This window comes from Triticum urartu, chromosome 7 (assembly GCF_003073215.2).
Source record: "Triticum urartu cultivar G1812 chromosome 7, Tu2.1, whole genome shotgun sequence".
NCBI classification, from domain to species: domain Eukaryota; kingdom Viridiplantae; phylum Streptophyta; class Magnoliopsida; order Poales; family Poaceae; genus Triticum; species Triticum urartu.
The window spans coordinates 565,770,827-565,794,941 of NC_053028.1; positions in this window are offsets into that span (position 1 = coordinate 565,770,827).

Sequence of the window (24,115 nt, forward strand, 5' to 3'; positions counted from 1 at the left end):
TACGGCCCACCTTCGCCCCAAATGGGGGCATAATCTGGGCAGGCTCCTGTAATTACCCAAGATCAATCTGCTGGTGGTTTTGACTCTCAGATCAGTGGGAAATCTCAGGGCAAGAATCAGCAAAAGAAGAGATAGGACATCCAGAAAACTGCTCCTGCCCCTGCTTCGGGCCTTACGGCATACTCTGAGGTGATCTGCTACAACTGTGGGGAACCAAGGCATCATTTGGATAAATGTGTCAAGACCAAGAGTTGTTTTATTTGCAAAATGGTTACCTATAAAGTTGAGAATTACCCTGTTAGAAGGAAAACCCACAGTTCTGCTAGATATGTTGGAAGTGCTGCTCCTGGATTATGTCCACCATTGACAGAGTTTTCTGTGACACGGAATTAGATAGTTACTTTCCCCTTTCTAGTTGTAGAGCTCTGCCCAGATGTGGTAGTGACCACACTCCTTTGCTCTGGGACTCTGGTCTTAACCAAACTCCAAAGAGCAATAGTTTTAAATTTGAAAAGTGGTGGTTGCTTAGATAAGATTTTACTGAGCTACTCAAGAAAATCTGGAATGAGCCTACTGGGAGCAGCTGCCCCCTAGAAAATTGGCAGATCAAAATCAGGAGATTTAGAAGAACTACCAAAGGGTGGAACTCCAATGAGAAAGCTAATCTTAGAAGATACAAAAGGCTTCTCCTCCTTGAGTTTGATTCTCTAGATATTAAGGCAGAAACCACTGACCTCCCTGAGGCTGAGACTAATAGATTAAACTTTGTCCATGGAGAGCTCAAGAAAATTTGGCTTCAAGAAGAAATCAAAGCCAAACAAAGGTCTAGAGATAGGAACATTAAGGACGGTGATAGATATACTGTTTACTTCCATGCAGTAGCTAACCAGAGAGGAGGAAAACCCTCATTCACTCCCTTGATGGCCCTAATGGCCCTGTTACTGAGGTAGATGAGATGCTGAAAGTGGCTAGTAACTTCTACAAAGACCTGTTTAAGAAAGAAAACCCTTCTGGGTTCTCTCTACAAAATAATTTTTTCTCTGCTTCTGAAAAAGTCTCTCCTGCTGAAAATGAGCTGCTAGAAGCCACTTTTTCAGAGACAAAGGTGAAGGAAACCATTTTTAGCTCTTATCCTGATGGGGCTCCTGGTCCTAATGGTATTCCCTTCTTGTTTTACTAGCATTTTTGGGACTTGGTGAAAAATGATCTCTTAGATCTTTTCCAAGCCTTTCATAGAGGAGAGTTGGATCCAGCAACTTGCTCATGGGGGGTCTGTTGGGGTCAAGTTAAATAACTGTGAAAGTGATTTTTCCTTGCTGGTAAAGGCCTTAGGCAAGGTGACCCCATCTCCCCGCTTTTGTTTAATTTAGTAGTGGATGTTCTTACTAAAATGCTAAGCAAAGCTGCTGATCATAGTCTGATTGCAGGGCTATGTCCTAAGGTCTGCCCTGGTGGCATCATCTGCCTTCAATATGCATATGATAGCATCCTTTTCTTAGACAATGACTCCACACATGCTAGCAATCTGAAAACTGTTCTAACCTGGTTTGAACAAGTCTCAGGCATGAGAATCAACTACTCTAAAAGTGAACTCATCCCTATCAACATGGATGATCAGGAGTTAGCTGACTTCCTCTCTATTCTAGTCTGTAATACAGGTAACTTCCCCATTAAGTACCTAGGTATCCCTCTCCACTATGATAAACTGAGGAGAGAGGATATCAAACCCATTCTGGATAAAATCATTAAAAGGACTAGTCGTCAACCCGTGCATTTGCACGGGCTAGCATTATACATATGTATAGAAAATTGAAGTGTACATGAAATTTTTAATGTTGTGTAATAGACTTCATCATATGTAGCAAACATAAAGAATACTCCACAAGTTGTTCGTAATTCTGCAATAAAATGCATGCATATAATTTGAATCTTTCTTGTATTCTTTTAGGCTCAGATTTTTAGTTGATAAATAGTGATGTGTTATAGTTACTTTAAAATTGACCATGGAAAACTGACAGTGAAAGTACGAAAAAGCCGGTCAAATAACAATAACATAGACAAAAAATTGCAAGGCAAATGCCAAACCCAGGCTTAATCGTGTTGGTCTAACTAATAGCTGGGAAGATTATCGGCATCAAATTAGAGAAGCTTTGACCCGTATTACTCTTCTCCATTTCCTAGGTACATATGACACTTAGACCTCAGGTATTCCTAAAATACGTCAAAGGATTTGATTATACCTCTAAATAAAATAGTAAAAATCATCTATGAGGATTACAATAGAATTAATTAGTGCAGGCAGGTAGAATTGCAGTTTTTTTGACATCTACATAATTAAGGGGTCCTTACGGCTCATGCACTTGAAGCATCTCACTTGTCTCCAAGCAATATGGCTTGTAATACCAATTATTAAACATATTCGTACTATTGAATAAACACCTACACTTGTCAGTGTTGCCGCAAAAATTTGATGGTTCTTCCCTGAAAAATAAAGAAGATTAAAAAATTACACTGGAATCAAGTTGTTCCATGGTAACAATAACATTAAGCATTGCATTAACTATTGATGCTTCAGTTCAAACTGAAATCATCTAAAATCCAAGACATAAATTTGTGACCTAGTTGGGTGAAGTTGATATTGTAGTTTGCTATCTTTTTTTCTAGCTCAACAAAAGGCCTTGGAAGGAACGGGTATACAACAAAACATGCAGATCAAGTACATGGTCGCCAAAAACATTATTTTGTAATTTTGTTGATATAGGCAAGTTTATTCCTCTACCATCTGCAATGTAAGAGAAGATTTGACAACGTCCTATAAGTTATGATTGCTATGTAATGTAATTTCATTTCATATTTATTTTTTATTTAAAAACATGCAATCAACCATTAGACAAATATATAATAATATGTTTGCTTACATATCACACACATCAGTGCATAAACCTGAATTGAACAATTGTTCACTTCCTATTCTTCCTACGATGGAGAAATCAAGCAGCCACAACAACAACAACAAAATTTTGTTTTAGTCTGTAATGATGAAAGTACTCTGAAAACATTTGGAAACAAAATCAAGGTATTACAAATAGATCATGACAGAAGAACATTCATGTCATTACCGATGTAGCAGCCTATATGCGAGTAATTCTTTTGCAACTTATTGTAAATATCTATCCCATGTACATGCAGTTAGCAATTTACACATATGGCACTGGAAGCAACACAAAGGAATCGAAGATGAGAAAATAAAGAACATACTCTGAATTTGCACAGGTGCTTGCAGTACACCGAGAGCATGCCCGAGGCCGAGGCCGGTATATTAACTCTCGAGCGCACCTGGCCCACAACGGAGTGCAGACCAATGCATAGTCATCTGACATGTTGGCGCTCGTGCGTTTTGCTTCCATACAAAAGCATCGGCCGAGCTGCTCCTTGAAATTCATTAACCTGGGATGTAGCGTGCCTGTGTTTCCGGCCAATTGAAAATTAGCTAGCCTTGACCGGAATCGACCAGAAGCCTGCATCTAAAGCTAGATCATATACTTGTATGTCTCAGCAGATTCAACCCAAGCATGTACGTGTTGTGGAGCTACGCGTGCTGTCTTAATTGGTGGTCGTCGAATCGACGCTCAGATCGTGCAGCCGCACTCACTCACGATGGGAGAACTCCGCATACAGTCATCCCATGGTGTCAAGACGGCGAACAGCTAGGGAATCAAATTAATTACGTATATATTCTTGGCTGAGTTGGATGCTAGGGGTGAGGATGTTGAATTTTTTATATGATGCATAGTCTTGTTCATCAGCCTGAGGAGAGAACAACATTGATAATACTCTGTCACCCAGGCATGGCTGCGATGAAAGCAGAGAACCTTAGCAAAGAGGAGGACGCCTTAATGATGAAGCTGTACAATTGAGGAGGACAGATGCATCACGGGTGCCAGTGGCAGATATGGTGGAGCTAGACACAATTGAGGAGACCAAGGGGCTTCAGAGATATCTAGGCATAGTATGGTGGGGATAGGTGAACTAACAGTGCGACAAAAAATTGCGTTGTAAAATATTAATTGTAATTGGGTGCCCCAAGAATTAGTACCAAAAACCCGTAAGGTCATGGATGCTAGGAATGAGCCTCCTATAAGTAAAGACAGAATGTTTAGAGCTGAAGAAAATCATTCCCATAGAAAAAAGATATATAGCAGAAAAAAAGACAATTAAGTGAATGATTGTGACATTATCTGTTATGAGCCTACTAATATCATAGTTGAGTAGCAAAAAACAGAGATGTCTTCTTTTATATTAAGCTAAATAGTTAAATTCGTTAGCATCATTATGCCATTACTATGAAAACAGTAGATAGAATGAGATTAAGAGTCTATGTATATACCTAAATTGAATAGAAACCATCGTTCCATAGACACCCTATCAAATTGAGATCAAACTGATGTATTTATTTACCAGCAGCAGCAAGTAAAATGAGCACTATTATGTTTGAGCAACGCTAAGGAAACATCTAAACAAATATCAGCAATTCAAAATTATAAGCATGAATAATCGTTCACAGCATGTCCGCAAGCAATACATTCAAACACAAAATTAACAAAAGCTATTGGAATTTTTTATGTATAAGATATGGGATTGTAGGCAACAATTACTAATCCACATGTACCCTGAATCTTCCCTCAACTTTTCATGTCTGTCCAGAAAAACCAAGACCGAATTATAAAATATAGGAAGTCGTTATACGCTACATGACATAAGCATATGATTATATTCAGAGTCTAGGCGTCATATATTCATTCAATTGTGAGTCAATGATAAGGTATCCACTGTAGATAATCCGAGTTTAAGCATGTATCGGGAAGAAATAGCATACATCGAAAACATAATTAATCATGTTACCTAACATGGTGGGACATGGAAAATGATATATAGCTTGAGCCTCAAATAGACATCAATGAAGCTGGCCTGTGTTTCATTGTTGAGGTTGCTAACACAGCTCCATTGTAAAAGATTCAGCGGTGCATGGATTACAAATATAGAGCACCAGGCTGATTCTTAGTACAAATTATAATGACTGTGGAATGACCTGTAACACTTGATAACCATAGAAGAAAAAACATCAATTGGGCTTACCGAAACAAAAGGCTTGACTGGAAATTTAAGACTTCTTGTTAACAGTTGTTAACCTGATAAAAAAATTCACCATTGAAAGTAATAATCAAAATTCATTATTTTTCCAAGATAACAATTCTTTTTGCATGCCGATAAGAAATACAGTGTTTTTCCTGCGAACAGTTGGCTCTTATGTAGGAAACGAACTACTGAACTAACAAAATGTATATTGTAGATCATCAGAGTTCAGCGACCTAACAGATAGAGGATGACTTTGAGTTGGCAATTGTCTGCGTGGTGAAAAAATTATTTGTAGTTAAGCTAACCTTCCACCGATCCTGATAGATTATATATTTGTCTAAGACCGTATTCTACACATATAAATGAGATCAATGGTGGGCAACTGGATTTTCTATTTTCTTCAAACCACAGTCTGTTAGTTGTTGCCTCCTTAAGTGCTTCGCCACATAGTACAATGTTTTAGACTCCATCACCTGTACTAATCAAGTGTGGGAAGTAGATGTAGCATGACATTGAAGATTCTGTGCACGCACCACTCTAATTTTGATTAGCCACACTCATATGTCAGCTCACCAAATAGCTCATATTTGTTATGGCCATAGTAAACTCTAAAGCTATTTCCTGTAGTCTTAAAAAGGATTTGATGTTTTTGCATGAGGTCAGATGAGTAATCTCAGGATAAACTGTGATTACTTTCTGCCACAAAATAATAATTCATTCTGGCAATTTTCCATATGAAGCAATAAGAAATATACCGTTGAGACTCAAGGTACAGCAAAGGCTGCATCTTTGGCCAGGCAGTCAAACCGTCAAACCCTGCAAGCTGCAGCTACGTGGATCATCCTAACTGCCGCCACACATTGACCAAAACGGTAATTTGCATGTTGTTGTACGTGGGCCATATCTTTGGTAAGCATGCCTGATGGCTAGATCCCGCAGATGCCGCGTCTACATATGACCACCATCGTGGACACCACTACATGAATTGAGATCATTGAGCTGATCTTCACCATGGCCGTTAGCACATAATGCATGTTGGTCGGACTGCATAGAGCTAACCAACCCTGTTTGGATCAGGAGCAGCTTGTTCAAAAATAGGGTGCAGCCTTGCGCATGCTACTTTAGAAATATATGAAGACTCCTTCATGCCTCCCTGTGCCAAACTGCGTGTTTTTATAAGTTCTCTTCTTCCGCCATGAATGTCTCCATCGGCAGAACCGTCACCTTACTGAGATTTCGCCTCCTTCCTTCGCCTCAATCAGGGTGTAGAACACAGGAGAGAATGGATGATGCAACGTTACGTGCCTGCGGCACATAAATTTACGGATGAACTTCAATAGGGTTTGGGGTGTGATCTGCCGTATTGCCGCCTTGCCGCTCCATCACCAAAATCTCCAGATTTGTTTCTTCCATCGCCAAATTACGCAAAAGTTCTGACGACGGTGCCGGAGTAAGTCAATCTGGTCGATTAGAGCTAGCGACACGCAAACTCACGTACGGGACCTCTATCGAGAGAGCCGAGTCGTTCTGATCCCGTCGAGAAACGAATCGAGCAACTCCGTTGAAGCTAGCTTCTCATATTTACGTGAGCTAGTAGTGTTGCCTTCTTGCCGCTCCATTGCCAAAATCTCCCGATCGGTTTCTTCCATCGCCAAGTTACCCAGAAGTTTCAAGGGCGGCGCCGGAGTAAGTCAATCCAGTCGATTAGAGATAGCTTCACGCAAACTCACTTACGGGATGTCTATCGAGAGAGCCGGCTCATTCCGATCCTGTCGAGAAACGAATCAAGCGATTCTATTTAAGCTAGCTTCTCACGTATACGTGAGCTAGTGGTGTTGCCGCCTTGCCGCTCCATCGCCAAACTCGCAAAAGTTCCGACGACGGCGCCGGAGTAAGCCAAACCAATTGATTAGAGCTAGCCACACACAAACTCATGTACGGGACTTCTGTGGAGAGAGGCGAGTCGTTCTTATCCCGTCGAGAAACGAATTAAGAGATCGTGTTGAACCTAGCTTCTCACGTTTACGTGAGCTAGTGCTACTTCTCATCAATCAAGCAACCTGTCTGCTTGTTGCACGTACGCACATCAGGTCCTGGGTGATTTGCTCTAAGGATGAAAAACCAATAACGAATCTATGAGAGAAACATGGTAAGCATGGACAATAGGTACCGAAGAGAGATTGGATTGGAATTTGGGTGAGCCCTTACATGGATTGGAGCACCAGATCGAACACTACAGGCCACTTCATGTTGCACCGGTGTAGGAGATGTGCTTTTCTTTTTTGTTTGACATGACATGGTAGATGAACTGGGGATTCGAGAGGCCCCAATAAAAAAATTGGCAGCCGATCATGGAAGAATCATGCCTGCGGGATAGATCGCAAGGACTTCTATGAGGTAATTTTTTTAAAAAAAGATCTATTTGTTTTAGCCAAGGATTACGTGAATTAATCGACACCGTTATAACTTGGTCCCACCAGATTAACGGCTCCTAATTACTGATTAACGTAGGAATTTCTAGGGAGTCAAGAATTAGTATAGGTATAGATTGCTGGGTGGAGGGGCAAACTTCTCTCTTACAGAGGTAGATTCATCCTCATACAAGCTTGTTTGGCTAGCATTCCAGTGTATCTCCTCTCCTTCTTCAAGTTCCCTAAATGGGCAGTGAACCTCATCAATTCTCAAATGTCTCATTGCGTGTGGAATGATTTTGAGGGAAATAGGAAGCTACACCTTGCTAATTGGGCCCTAGTCTCTATGAAAAAAGATTTTGGAGGCCTAGGCATACCTAACCTCTAAGAAATTAACATCTGTCTTCTAGGGTCTTGGATTAAAAGATTCTATGAGGAAGACCTGAAACCCTGGAAGCTTCTTATTGCCCATAAATACCTAGGAAATAAACCTAATATTTTTGTCCCTTCCTCCAACCCTAAGACCTCTAGATTCTGGAAAGGATTAAAATCTATTATGCATGCTGTGAAATTTGGCTACAGATGGAACATAGGGGATGGGAGCAGAACCAGGTTCTGGGAAGATACTTGGTTTGGCACATCCCCCCTAGTAGTCCAATTTTGGCCTATTTACTCTGTCCGCGATGAGCTTAATAAAAGTGTTAATGAAGTTTGGGGCGGTCAATGCCTAAAACTCTCTTTTAGAAGGAACTTTAGTGATAGTCTCATGGAACAATGGTTCCAGTTGGAGGAAATTGCCAAAAGCATTACCTTTACTGCCGACCCGGATGCCCTGATTTGGCAGCTGGACAATAAGGGGAAGTATTCCTCCAGCTCCCTCTATCATGTAATCAACTTTAGAGGGGTTCAACCCATGTTTATCCCTGCTGTCTGGAAATTGAGAGTTCCCCTAAAATTCATGTATTTCTCTGGCTTCTCTCTAAAAACAAATTGATGACTAGGGATAACCTTAGGAAGAGACACATCATCGAACCCCTTGATTGTGTTTACTGCTTGGAACAAGAGTCTTGTTCTCACCTATTTTTTGAATGTATAGTTGCTAAACATCTCTGGGCCCACATTGAGGAATATTTCTCTAGTCAGATTGGCTCATCTTTCGAATCTGTCGCCAGATTCTGGATTGCTACCAAAAAGTGCTCAGTTTTAAACATTGTTAGCTCAGATGTCCTTTGGTGCCTCTGGAACTATAGAAATGCTATGATTTTCAGTAACACCTCCTGGATTTCCATTCTGCAGGTCTTGAGGTTGATCAGGAACATGGTGAGGAACTGGGAGATTCTCTCCTCCGGATCGGACAAGGACAAGTTGATGAGCTTCATGGAAACCCTAACAAGATCCCTCCAAAAACCGTTGGCGATCACTTGTGGTTGAACAAGGATCGACCTGCTCTGGGGCTGGACCCGTGGGCTCGTCTCAAGATCTCTGATGAAGATGAAGGGCACCTAGCGCCGAAAAAGAGGGACATCCACCATGCTACGCCTTCCAGCCCGATGTCTCCGCTTGCTTACTGGTCACCGCAGGCTGACACAGCCCCTCGGTGAAGACCATGAAGGCTTCGCTAGACCCTCCTTGTGTCATTTGAGTGCTCTATCCGCTCTGCCTTTGGCACCGCTCGGGTGATTTGTGTTATTCAGAGAACTTGTTCATCCACCCCCTAGTTTGTAGCTTTTCTACCTTTGCTTTCGAACTACTCTTTGAGCTGCTGTATCAGAATATGTTGTGGTTTCGTTCTCAGCAATGGAACCGGGGAGATGCTCCCTGTTTTCTAAAAATATATTTTATATGTTATTATATATTATTTTTATTGTCATCATATATTTAACACATACTTACATATGTAAGAAAACAATATCCCACATATTATTAACTTATAAAAATAATTTCTTAACAAATAAAAACCTGGATTGTTTTGGCACGAAAATCCTAGTGATTGTGTACAAAAGCTTGGTAAGATTTAAGGACGAATGTTATAATATCACTTATTATTTAAATATATTTATAACAAAATGCTCAGCCCCTTTTTATTTTTTTGATAACATTGCTGGCCCAACCCAACATTATAATTAGAATCAGCCCAGCAAAATCGTGTATTTCGAGAAAGTGCAAATGGCCTATAATTTCTTAGGAAATAAAATAAACGGGCCGCATGGACGCTACATTATTTGTTCACCTAGCCCAGCTAATGGCTGTAATTCAAAAAAAAAGATCAAATTGACTGTAAATTCTACCGCGCAAAAAAAGACTGTAAATTCTGAAAAAAAATGGGTTGAATACGTGCCACATTTTTGGAGGCTGAAATGTGGGCCAATAGATCGAAGCCAATGCAAGTCATTGTCAATTTAGTCAACAAATGATACTGACATGTTAGCCGTTGGATTTACATCCAACGACCGGCATACATCTTCAATCTCTCGTCTTCTTCCTCCAGCGCTGCCGGGACCACCTCCTGCCTCCTGATGCTAGCAGCTCTCCTTAGCACGCTTCGCTATGAAGTGCTACTCCACCGTTGGCCAGGCCATCCCTCCACCCCTCCACACCTCCTGTTCTTCTCCACCGACTGCCGAACCACACCGCACTAGAACCAGTTAACCCTCGTACACCTCTCTGTCTGCGACTCTACTCCCACGTCTTCCCATCTCCGCCTCGTTGCTATCCGGGGCATCGCCGTCGTCCACCACCTTGGATGCGCTCGGCGCGGCGTGGTTAACGTGGTCAACGAACGACACCATCGGGAGTAGACTGTGCGTGGAGAGGCTGACAGCTGGGTTCACGGCCGCACACAAGGAAATGCCTCCTTATTACGCGCAAAATAATGATTCCTCCACCTGACATCTGGGACCCATCGGAAGGGCCTTTGTATTTTGCGAAATAAAGTGCCCCCCGCTGACATGTCGGACCCACCAGCTATCTTCGGATGCAAGGAAGTGCCTCCTTATTACGCACAAAAAAATGAATATTCCCCCTGCCAGCTGGAACCCAGCATAGTGGGAGGCTGACTTCTGGGCCTACCAAGTTGACGGGGACGGAGGGCTTTGACAACTTAGTCAATATGAACGATTCTAGCTCCTGTTACCGTACGATGTTCATCCAATGGTCGTAGTGCTTCTTCAACCTCTGGTCTTCTTGCTCCAGCCGACCAAACCAGCGCCGGTCGTGCCGCGTGCTCCTGCCTCCCGTGGTCGGCTGTGATGCCGCGGAGGCCTCACCGCCCCTACTACTCCCACCGCTGGCCAGGCCATCCCTCTACTCACCCACACCCCCTGTTATTCTGCGGCGACAGCAGCCTCACACCGCAGCCGAACCAGTGAACCCTCGTACTCCTCTTCACGTGGGCATCCACTGGTGCGTCTTCCCCGGCTCCGAGTCGTCCCCTTCCTAGTCCTCGTCGTCGTCCACCGCCCTGGTGCTCTCGATGTGGCGTAGTCAATGTGGTCAACGACCGACTTCCATCGGAAGAGTACTGTACGTGGAGAGGCTGACAGCTGGGTCCACGGCAGCCGCAAGGAAGTGCCTCCTTATTATGCGGAAAATAATTATTCCTCCAGCAGACAGCGGGGACCCACCGGACGGGCCACCAGTATTTTGCGGAAAAATCGTTTCCCCCTGACTGCTGGGACCCACCGGACGGGCCACCGTATTTCGTGAAAAAATGTTCCCCCCGTTGTTAGCTTGGACCCACCGGAAGTGCCTCCTTATTACGCACAAAAAAATGAATACTCCCCCGGCTAGCTGGTACCCACCTTGCTGGGAGGCTTACTTGTGGGCCTACTAAGTTGACGGGGACGAAGGGCTTTGTCAACTTAGTCAATATGAACGATTCTAGCTCCAATGACCGTACGATGTCCATCCAACGGCCGTAGTGCTTCTTCAACCTCTGGTCTTCTTGCTCCAGCCACCCAAAGTAGCGCCGGTCGTGCCGCATGCTCCTGTCTCCCGTGGCCGGCTGTGCTGCCGTAGAGGCCTCACCGCCCCCTACTATTCCCACCGCTGGCCAGGTCCTGCGGCGACGGCAGCCTCACACCGCAACCGAACCAGTGAACCCTCGTAGTCCTCTCCGCGCGGGCTTCCACTGCCGTGTCGTCCCCTTCCTAGGCCTCGCCATCGTCCACCGCTGTGGTGCTCTCCACGCGGCGTGGTCAACGTGGTCAAGGAACGACTTCCATCGGAAGAGTATTGTACGTGGAGAGGCTGATAGCTGGGTCCACGGCCACAGTCCAGTTTTTTTGTGATTTGCCAAGTAAGTGGCTTTGTCAGGCCTGTTGGGCTGCAAATCTTTCAAGACGAGGAGAGCTTTCATTTGGCTGGCCGAGAAAATGGCCCATCAGTAATGAGAAATGGGTTGTACATTTTTAAAACACATCAAACCGGAAATTAGTTTCAAATATCTTTTTTTTCATTTCAAGATTTTCAATTACATTAATTTTTATGCGTGGAGAATTTATTGGATTTTATATTGATATACATTTATTTTTAAAATCAGTTTGAATGTGAGTCAAAATTTCGGGATTAAGAACAGTTCGGACTGCACCGAAATATGCAAAATTTCGTATAATTTTTTAACCGTTGCCACAATATGGGCTGTAATGCTAACAAAAAGAATATGGGCTCCAAAAAAACCTTAAGAATTAGCAAATGGGCTGTAAATTATTACAAATAATGGCAGATGGGTTGTATGCTGTTTTCCACAGATTTGAGGCTTTCCTAAATAAAGGTTGACACACAAGCACTGACTGTTGGATATCCATCCAACGGCCGTCGTGCTTCTTCAATCTCTGCTCTTCTTGCTCCAGCCGCTGAAACAAGAGCCGGCAGGACTGCCTGCTCCCTACTCCTCGTGGCCGGCTGTGCTGCCGCGCAGGCCTCAGCGCCCGACCGTACTCCCATCGCTGGCCTAGCCATCCCTTTACTCACCCACACCTGCTGTTATTCTTCGGCGACGGCAGACGAACCAGTAAACGCTCATACAGTCATACTCCCCTCCATGTGGGAAACACCTGCCGAGTCTTCCCTGCCTCCGTGTCGTCCCCTTCCTAGGCCTCGCCGTCGTCCACCGCCCTGGTGCTCTCGGCGCGGCGTGGTCAACGTGGTCAAGGAACGACTTCCATCGGACGTGGACTATACGTGGAGAGGCTGACAGCTGGGTCCGCGGGCGCAGCAAGGAAGTGCCTCCTTATTATGCGGAAAATAATGATTCCTCCACCTGACAGTTGGGACCCACCGGATGGGCCACTGTATTTTGCGAAAAAACGTTTCCCCCTGACAGCTGGGACCCACCAGCTACATCTTCGCATGCAAGGAAGTGCACCCGGGCAAAAAAAATGTTTCGCCCCCTGACTGCTGGGACCGACCAGCTACATCTTCGCAGGTAAGGAAGTGCCTGACAGTTGGGACCCACCTGGTCAAAGCGTACGTAGCGTTGTCATTCTTGTCGCGAACGTGTACGTACATATTGGTCGATGTAGAGGCGCGCACGTGTCGTAGTAGAGGCGCGCACGTAGCATTTACACGTACGTATAGTGGCCAGGGTGCAAGAAAGAAAATACGGCCATGTATGTGTACATACGGACGGGGTCTCGAACGCCTACTCGTGCATACGTACAGACATGGCTTGTGTACATGGTTGGGTCGAAACGGAGAAACAGCATCGTCGTCGTGTTCATGGGGAGGCAACGGAATGCGTCGTGTTCATGGGGAGGCAACGGAATGCGTCGTGTTCATGGGGAGGCAACGAAATGCGTCGTGTTCATCGGGAGGGCTTTGACGGAACAGGTGATGGAAACGAGGCTTGGCGTACCGCAGAATGGAGGAAACAGCCCTGTGTTCGACCGGCCACGTTCGAAACGGGATCCTGTTCATCGGGAGGGGTCTAGCGTACCGCAAAACGGAGGAAACGGACCTCCTACGGTCGAAACGGGGGTCCTATTGATCGGGAGGGGTGTGGCGTACCGCAAAACGGACGAAACAGACTTGTGTTGGAGCGCTACGGTCGAAACGGGGGTCCTTTTGATCGGAGGGGTGTGGCGTACCGCAAAACGGAACTCCACGGGATACTGTTCATCTCCACCGTCAACCTCCTCCAGCCTCCACGGGCTCCTGTTCATCCAGCCTCCACGGGCTCCTGTTCATCCAGCCTCCACCGCGCGCTACTCCACCGGCTACTGTTCAACCACCCCTCCACCGTCTACTGTTCATCCAGCCCTCCACAGCACGGGGTCCTGTTCAACCACCCCTCCACGGGCACCCCTCCACCGTCTATTGCTCATCCAGCCCTCCACACCACGGGGTCTTGTTCAACCACCCCTCCATCGTCTACTGTTCATCCAGCCCTCCACACCATGGGGTCCTGTTCATCCACCCCTCCACGGGCACCCCTCCACCATCTACTGTTTATCCAGCCCTCCACCACACCACGGGGTCCTGTTCATCCAGAGGCAACGCCACCGCTCACTGTTCATCCACCCCCCCCCCCCCCCCCCCCCCCCGCAACGCTCACTATTCATCCCATCGATCCGCTTCAGTTAGCAACAGTAGCGAAGGAATCGCTCGATCGGGTTCAGTTAACAGCCATCGATCGATCGCTCGGGTTCAGTAACGCGTAGCCTGCAGTGCAATCGCTCGTGTTCAGTTAGAGCCCAACTCCTCGCTCGGGTTCAGTTAGAGCCAACGCCTCACACACACGTGCGTGCGTGTACGAGAGAAAGGCGCATCGCTCGGACCCTGACCTCCCACCATAACCGGGAACTCCCCGAAATTTTCCTCCCCCTCGCTTCTACCACGATTTTTTCCGTCATGGACGGCCCAAAGAATGTCATGCAGCTGCGTCTCCGGCCCGCCCAGTACGAAAAGTCCATTTTCTGTCATGATTTTTTGTCATAGAAGTAGGAGCCCACCAAATCTCTGATGATACCGGGTTTTGTCACAATTATCATCATAGAAGTGTCATATGTATGACATAAAAAAATTTCGTTCGGCCCAAAATGTCATGGATGTTTCTTTTTTTGTAGTGTTCCTCCGCATCTCACCCCACTTCGGACTGTGGCTGAAGATCTTCAACGTGAAGCCGAAGGTGGTGGGCGGTCAGCATGCAGAGTGCGGAGGGGCTATGGTGAGCAAGTTGTCCAATGTCCCATGGCCCAAAGGTACCTTCGTGGAGACCATCAAGGGGTGCTAAAGGCAGTGGTTCTACATTACAGAGCCCCGCGACACCACTTGGGCCGTGGCCCCCGAATTCAAATCCACGACGCCCATGCCGTTCACCTCCTGGCAGGAGAAGGGCCTGGACTGGGCATAATCGGACGAGCTGGTTGCGCTGCAGATGCGCATCAAGAGCATGGTGGACAAGAACATCAAGCTTTTCAATGTGATCCAGGTGATGCTCTTTTGCCGGATACTTCCTTGCCAGAACCCGACATGCAATCTATGGGAGTTCGATCCGGCCAAGCACCATACCCTGCAACAGTTCTTCGGCGTCACGCACGAAGGCATCTGGAAGGTGCTTTTCAAGGCCAATGAGACGTGGCCGAAGACGACCGAGGATCGTGGGTACAACCTGGCCCATCCTGCCAGTCTGTTAAGTTTTTCGTATTGCAAGGTGTATCCTTCACCTGTGTATTCAAGTAAGAAGTACAAGCTTCCATATTTGTCTTTCCAGGGCTGGACAAAGAATGCGAAGCAGATCTAGTGTCCGTCTCTTCTGCCCGAAAACCCAACTATCATTCTTCTATTGAAGATGCTGGTTCCGGCGCCCTACCAGGCACCGGAGAAGAAGGCCAAGGGGACCAGAAGTGGCCTCTGCCAAAAAGGCACTTCGGACGTGACGTCCGAAGACGCCGAAACCCATTCCCCCCCCGCCACTAAGGACGACGAGGAGGAGGAGGAAAGTAACTTTCCCCCGAGGGGGGAAGGAATAAAAGGGGGGCCTCCACGGATCTGGAGGTAGAGGCGCCCAAGAAGGGGAGGGTCCCCCTCGCGGACAACTCCGTGTTGGATACAGACAGCAGCTCCAAGTGGCGCCTCAGGGAGAAGCCCCTCGCCAAATTGTAAATACTCAAAAGCACCTATGAACACATATATCTAACTTCTTTATTTCATGGTTTTAATGTGTCGAATCATGCGCTTTAGTCCGGCTCACGCCCGCCCCCAGCAATCCTCGTCTTTAGGGAACTCGCTGGATCCAAAGGTGATGGACAACGGGTCACTTCTGGAGGCCTCCTCTCCCAAGGCCATGGACAACGCCGAGGTGTTGTCCCGAAGGACCTTCCCAAGCCAGGGAGAGGAACAGGAGGTCGGTAGGGCGGCGCCGGAAGGTGAGACCTTGGCCGCCGGTCACATGGGCGAGCAAATCCCCCCGGAGACTGGCGATGGGGGCCATGTCCAATTCGGCCCCCAGCCGAATAGTATTCTGGAGGCCCATACGGCTCTGGAATCAGGCAAGCAGCCTCCTTCACGAGGAGGTGCACCTATTCCGCCGGGGACCTCTATCAATCTAGAGGCGCCGGATACTTTACTATAAGCACTGCAAAGTGCTTCCATTGCTGAAGAACACCGTATCCTCATGGGTACGGTGGTTGAGAGGGTTAGGTCCGCTAAGAGCGGACTGACCGAAGCCTGCACCAGCCTTCTGAGAGGCTTTGAGGTATGCAACGTAATTTATGCAAACAAGAATATCATATTATAGACAGTAGCCCCCAAGACACTATTCGGTGCTCGAAAAGAGAAGCTAGACAGAGGATCAAATAATTTTCGCAGGAGACTAACGAATATATGTCTATATGAATAAGCAGGCGTCGATGCTGGCTGCGACCTCTCATTCTGCCGAAGTCTCTAAACTGAAGCAGAGTTTGGTGCGGGCTGAGGAAGAGCTTGGCCATGTTAAAAAACAACTAGAGGACCAGCAAGGTATGCAATGGTCTATTCGGATGTAGAAAGATATGAATTGTGTATGTTGATCTTACTATCATGATATTTCATAGGAGCTACGACCGAGGTGGGGACCCTCAAGAAGTCGTTGGCCAAGGCCCAAGAGAGAGCGGCGAAGAAACAAGCCGCCCATGAAAAGCATGAGGCAAGGGTCGGGGAGGTCTAGCTGGAGCTCCAGGACGCCGCAAAGAAATGCGAGTCCTTGGAGCGCAAGATTTTGGACCAAGAGTCCGAACTTTCTAAGGCCCGCCAAAGCGCGCAAGAGGCCCGGGCCGAAGCCCAGGGTGCTCTCAAGGAGATCCAGGAAGCTAGGAAAATCCCGGTGGGTAAGGACTTTATTATGCATAGCAAGTTTGTGAAGAAAAACTACCTCTTACTGACCCGGATTTGGAGTTCTCCAGGAGCGTTTGTAGATCTTCCGTGCAGTGTTGCTGACGCAGCGAAGTTCTTCCGAGCCGAAGAAGGGAGCTCAATGGAGAAGCTGTTCTGGTCGCAATACCTTGCGCCAGAACATCTGGTGCCCTTTAGCGATCAGCTGAAGCAGCTGACTGAACTGCATAGGGCGGCCGAGCTGGCCATGAAGGATTTGATAATCCGTCTATGGCCTGCTGACGCCCTTCCCAGCAGCTACTTTGGACTCGAAGTGGCTGGTCAATGCCTGCCCTCGGCTTGACGCCATCAAGCGGTCGGTCTGCATCGAAGGTGCGCTAATGTCCTTTGCCTGTGTCAAGGTGAAGTGGGCGAAGATGGATGCCGTCAAGCTCGCGAACGAGGGACCGCCCGCGGGCAAGGAGCACTGTACGCCCGAGCGGTATTTTGAGGATGTCCTGAAGGGATCCCGCATTGTAGAGGGCCAGTGTTCAAAAGACATTATCTTTGAATGAATACCTTCATGTTATTCCATCATGTATGATGAAAACAAGGCTGATATGTAATATAATGTTCGTTGTTTATTTTAAGATTTTACTTCCTGTGCGGCCGTTTTATTAAATCTGAGAGTTGGCCAGTCGTCGACTTCAGCCGCCACGTAGGTAGTAGGGGGGTGTTCGGGTTGAAACCTAAACACTCTTGATCCAAGATTTTGGTCCTTAAAGGAGGTGTTTAGCGCAGCGAACCAGGCAATTGGACTATGTGGCTTTATCATCCTCACTTAGCCATAGGAGTTTGACAATAGAAATGTAGGCGCAGCCCCTAGTATTTGTTACTCCGGACTAGGGTGTTGTAGACACCTGATCGGGTGAAGGCCGATCCGTCACGTAATGCGAAAAAAATCGCAAGAGATTTTAACCTTTGAATAGCTGACCAGCTCACGCCGCATCATGAGAGTCAATTTTCAGCTTTCTCTACTAAGGTGCTCATCTGGATAAATCAGGACACAATCGCAGTAGTTATCCCTTCACTACCCTAGCCGATAGAGCGGAATGTAAGGTAGTAATATAAGCACAGGAGCCAGGCAACCCAACTATTGACCAAAGACATGATTCGGAGCCGATGCATATAATACTAAATTCAGGGGGGCGAACTATATTGTAAAAGTGTTCGGACTTGTTGCCGTAGTATGGAGCTCAAGGAGGCTCCTAGCAAATCAAGGCGTACCGAAGTGTACGGATGCAATCAATAAGAATAACGAAAGAAATGAAGTAGTAAGCCAGTGCCACATAAGCTGGGCCGCAAAATGTTTCCATTACAATTTGATTAATACATCAAAGTGTATTTCTACAAATAGTGCGATAGGAAATAGGTCTATTTGACATGCCGAGACCAAGCGGGGAGCTTCGTGCGGGTCCTGAAAATAGGTAGAGTGATCGTCAGAAAGACCACCTAGAAATTCCCCCATACATCGATGCTACTTGCCACTTTGGTATATCCATCCTTCGAAAGGATCGATTATCAGGCCGTCGAGAAGGACCTATGGAGAAAAAACCTGAAAAGGATAAAAATAAAAGAGAAAAAATATGTGTCCAGGGACGGTCGAGCCATATTATGGATCACAATCGGGTTACGCCTCCGTCTTTGCCCATGGTATTTTGAGTGCATAGTTATGTGCGTGCGGTACGTACGCCGCCAGTTGGTCGGGACTGAGACGGAGGCTGAATTGCTAGTCGAGCTCCTGACGAGCTGGACTGTCCTGCTGTAGAGTAATCCGAACTCGTTTGACGGTGTCCGGGAGCTAGGCCGCCGAATTAAAATTCTGCTTGATAAGGCTGCTTTGTACTTTCGCTGCAAGGACCGTGGTGTGCTCCTTAGTACGGAGGGAGAGTTCCATGTTTCCATTGACTGTTATGACACCGGGTGGTCCGAGCATCTTGAGCTTGAGATAAGCATAGTGTGGCACCGCATTGAATCGAGCAAATGCAGCTCGTCCGAGCAGTGCGTGATAGCCACTACAGAAGGGGACGATATCAAAGATCAAGTCCTCGCTTCGGAAGTTGTCTGGAGATCCGAAGATGACTTCCAATGTAATTGAGCCTGTGCAGCGGGCCTATACACCTAGTATTACACCATTAAAGGTAGTTTTTGTGGGCTTGATTCTTGATGGATCAATGCCCATCAATGCCCATCTTGCCGAGCTGAACATGTGCTGAACGCGGAGGTGCCGTACGTTCGCTACTAAGGATCGGTCGATCATGAAGACGTACGACTAAATCAACCGCGTTGTCATAACGGTTGCGCTTAACGGTCTACGAGGGTACGTGGACGACACTCTCCCCTCTCGTTGCTATGTGTCACCATGCTCCTGTGTGTGCGTAGGAAAATTTTGAAATTACTACGTTCCCCAACATCTACATCAACTCCATGGTCTCTCTGATGATGTGTGAGTAGTTTACCTCAGACCTTCGGGTCCATAGCTAGTAGATAGATGGCTTCTTCTCTCTCTTTGGATCTCAATACAAAATTCTCCTCGATTCTCTTGGATATCTATTCGATGTAATCTTCTCTTGCGGTGTCTTTGTCAAGATCTGATGAATTGTGGGTTTATGATCAAGTTTATCTATGAACAATATTTGAATCTCCTCTGAATTCTTTTATGTATGATTGGTTTATCTTTGCAAGTCTCTTTGAATTATCAGTTTGGTTTGGCCTACCAGATTGATCCTTCTTGCAATTGGAGAAGTGCTTAGCTTTGGGTTCAATCTTGCGGTGCTCGATCCTAGTGACAGAAAGGGAAACGACACGTATTGTATTGTTTCCATCGAGGATAAAAAGATGGGGTTTACATCATATTGCATGAGTTTATCCCTCTACATCATGTCATCTTGCTTAAGGTGTTACTCTATTCTTATGAACTTAATACTCTAGATGCATGCTGGATAGCGGTCGATGTGTGGAGTAATAGTAGTAGATGCAGGTAGGAGTTGGTCTACTTGTCACGGACGTGATGCCTATATACATGATCATGCCTAGATATTCTCATAATTATTCACTTTTCTATCAATTGCTCGACAGTAATTTTTCACCCATGGTAATACTTATCCTATCTTGAGAGAAGCTACTAGTGAAACCTATGGCCCCCGGTTCTATTCTCCATCATATAAGTTTCCATCTATTTTATTTTGCAATCTTTACTTTCAATCTATATCATAAAAATACCAAAAATACTTATCTTATTATTATCATCTCTATCAGATCTCACTCTTGCAAGTGGCCGTGAAGGGATTGACAACCCCTTTATCGCGTTGGTTGCGAGGTTCTTATTTGTTTGTGTGGGTATGAGGTGACTCGCGCGTGGTCTCCTACTGGATTGATACCTTGGTTCTGAAAAACTAAGGAAATTCCTTACGCTGCTTTACTGCGTCACCCTTTCCTCTTCAAGGGAAAACCAACGCAGTGCTCAAGAGGTAGCAAGAAGGATTTCTAGCACCGTTGCCGGGGAGATCTATGTCAAGTCAAGACATACCAATTACCCATCACAACTCTTATCCTTCGCATTACATTATTTGCCATTTGCCTCTCGTTTTCCTCTCCCCACCTTCACCCTTGCCGTTTTATTTGCCCCCTTTTCCTTTCGCCCTCTCTTTCGTTCGCTTTTTCTATGCTTGTTTGCTTGTGTGTTTTATTGCTTGTCACGATGGCTCAAGATAATACTAAATTGTGTGACTTTACCAATACCAACAATAGTGATTTTATTAGCACTCCGATTGCTCCTCTTACCGATGCTGAATCTTGTGAAATTAATACTGCTTTGCTGAATCTTGTCATGAAAGATCCATTTTCTGGCCTTCCCAGTGCAGATGCCGCTACCCATCTAAACAACTTTGTTGATTTGTGTGATATGCAAAAGAAGAAAGATGTGGATAATGATATTGTTAAACTTAAGCTATTTCCGTTTACGCTTAGAGATCGTGTTAAAGCGTGTTCTTCTAGTTTCATGATAATAAGGATGAAGATCTAAGAGTGATTGATGTGTCCCTATTAAATCTTTGTTTTGCAATATGAATCTTGATAATGATGGGACTGGAGATGAGTCAACTTCAGTTAGAAGGCGTCCCAATAATTCGGAGTTTTTAGATCTTGATGCAAAATTTGGTAAAAGTGGGATTGAAGAGGTTAAAACTTTACATAGCAATGAACCCACTATCTTAGATTTCAAGTAATTTAATTATGATAAATGCTCTTTGACAGATTGTATTTCCTTGTTGCAATCCGTGCTAAATTCTCCTCATGCTTATAGTCAAAATAAAGCTTTTACTAAACATATCGTTGATGCTTTGATGCAATCTTATGAGCAAAAACTCAAGTTGGAAGTTTCTATCCCTAGAAAACTTTATGATGAGTGGGAAGCTACAATTAAAATTAAAATTGAATATCATGAATGCTATGCTTTGTGTGATTTGGGTGCTAGTGTTTCCACGATCCCAAAAACTTTGTGTGATTTGCTAGGTTTCCGTGAATTTGATGATTGTTCTTTAAACTTGCACCTTGCAGATTCCACTATTAAGAAACCTATGGGAAAGATTAATGATGTTCTTATTATTTCAAATAGGAATTATGTGCCCATAGATTTCATTGTTCTTGATATAGATTGCAATCCTTCATGTCCTATTATTCTTGGCAGACCTTTCCTAGAACAATTGGTGCAATTATTGATATGAAGGAAAGGAATATTAAATTCCAATTTCCGTTAAGGAAAGGCATGGAACACTTCCCCACAAAGAAAATTAAATTACCATATGAATCTATTATGAGAGACACTTATGGATTGCCTACCAAAGATGGCAATACCTATATCTATCTTCACTTTTATGCCTAGCTAGGGGTGTTAAACGATAGCGCTTGTTGGGAGGTAACCCAATTTTATTTTTATTCCTTGCTTTTTGCTCCTGTTTAGTAATAAATAATTTATCTATACTCTGTTTTGTTTGTGTTTTTTGTGTTCAATTAGTGTTTTGTGCCAAGTAGAACCGTTGTGAAGACTTGGGGAAAGTCGTTTTGATCCTGCTGTAAAAACAGAAACTTTAGCGCTCACGAGAATTGCTGCCATTTTTTATTGGAGAGTGCTATTTAGTTAATTCTTTTTGAAGATGATTAATAGATAAATTACTCACGTCCAGAAATTTATTTTAGAATTTTTGGGGTTCCAGAAGTTTGCGTTAGTTACAGATTACTACAGACTGTTCTGTTTTTGACAGATTCTATTTTTCATGTGTGGTTTGCTTATTTTGATGAATCTATGGCTAGTAAAAGAGTTTATAAACCATATATAAGTTGGAATACAGTAGGTTTAACACCAATATAAATAAATAATGAGTTTGTTACAGTACCTTGAAGTTGTGTTTTGTTTTCTTTCGCTCGCGGAGCTCACGAGATTTTTCTTTTAAGTTTTGTGTTGTGAAGTTTTTAAGTTTTTGGGTAAAGATTTGATGGATTATGGAACAAGGAGTGGCAAAGAGCCTAAGCTTGGGGATGCCCCTGGCACCCCAAGTTAAAATACAAGGACACCAAAAAGCCTAAGCTTGGGATTCCCCGGAAGGCATCCCCTCTTTTGTCTTCGTTCATCGGTAACTTTACTTGGAGCTATATTTTTATTCGCCACATGATATGTGTTTTGCTTGGAGCGTCTTGTATGATTTGAGTATTTGCTTTTTAGTTTACCACAATCATCCTTGCTGTATACACCTTTTTAGAGAGATACACGTGAATTAGAATTTATTATAATACTCTATGTGCTTCACTTATATCTTTTGAGCTATATAGTTTTTGCTCTAGTGCTTCACTTATATCTTTTAGAGCACGGTGATGGTTTTATTATATAGTAATATTTGATCTCTCATGCTTCACTTATATTATTTTGAGAGCCCTTTAGAAAACATGGCAATTTTCTTTTAGGCATAATAAAAACTTTCATACAAGTGCATTGAATACTAAGAGAAGTTTGATACTTGATGATTGTTTTGAGATATGGAGATGGTGATATTAGAGTCATGCTAGTTGAGTAGTTGTGAATTTGAGAAATACTTGTGTTGAAGTTTGTGATTCCCGTAGCATGCACGTATGGTGAACCGTTATGTGATGAAGTCGGAGCATGATTTATTTATTGTTTGCCTTCCTTATGAGTGGCGGTTGAGGATGAGCGATGGTCTTTTACTACCAATCTATCCCCATAGGAGCATGCGTGTAGTACTTTGTTTCGATAACTAATAAATTTTTGCAATAAGTATGTGAGTTCTTTATGACTAATGTTGAGTCCATGGATTATACGCACCCTCACCCTTCCACATTTGCTAGCTTCTCTAGTACCACGCAACTTTCGCCGGTACCATAAACCCACCATATACCTTCCTCAAAACAGCCACCATACCTACCTATTATGGCATTTCCATAGCCATTCCGATATATATTGCCATGCAACTTTCCACTGTTCCGTTGTTATGGCACGCTTCATCATTGTCATATTGCCATGCATGATCATGTAGTTGACATCTTATTTGTGCCAAAGCCACCGTTCATAATTTTTTTCATACATGTCACTCTTGATTCATTGCATATCCCGGTACACCAGAAGAGGCATTCACATAGAGTCATATTTTGTTCTAAGTATTGAGTTGTAATTCTTGAGTTGTAAGTAAAAAAGAAGTGTGATGATCATCATAATTACAGCATTGTCCCAGTGAGGAAAGGATGATGGAGACTATGATTCCCCCACAAGTCGGGATGAGACTCCAGACAAAAAATAAAATAAAAAAAGTGAAAAGATGCCAAAAGAAAAAAAAGAAGGCCCAAAAAAGGGAAAAAGAAAAAAATGAGAGAAAAAGAGAGAAGGGACAATGTTACTATCCTTTTTCCACACTTGTGCTTCAAAGTAGCACCATGATCTTCATGATAGAGAGTCTCATATGTTGTCACTTTCATAAACTAGTGGGAATTTTACATTATAGAACTTGGCTTGTATATTCCAATGATGGGCTTCCTCAAATTGCCCTAGGTCTTCGTGAGCAAGCAAGTTGGATGCACACCCACTTAGTTTCTTTTGTTGAGATTTCATACACTTATAGCTCTAGTGCATCTGTTGCATGGCAATCCCTACTCACTCACATTGATATCTATTAATGGGCATATCCATAGCCCGTTGATACGCCTAGTTGATGTGA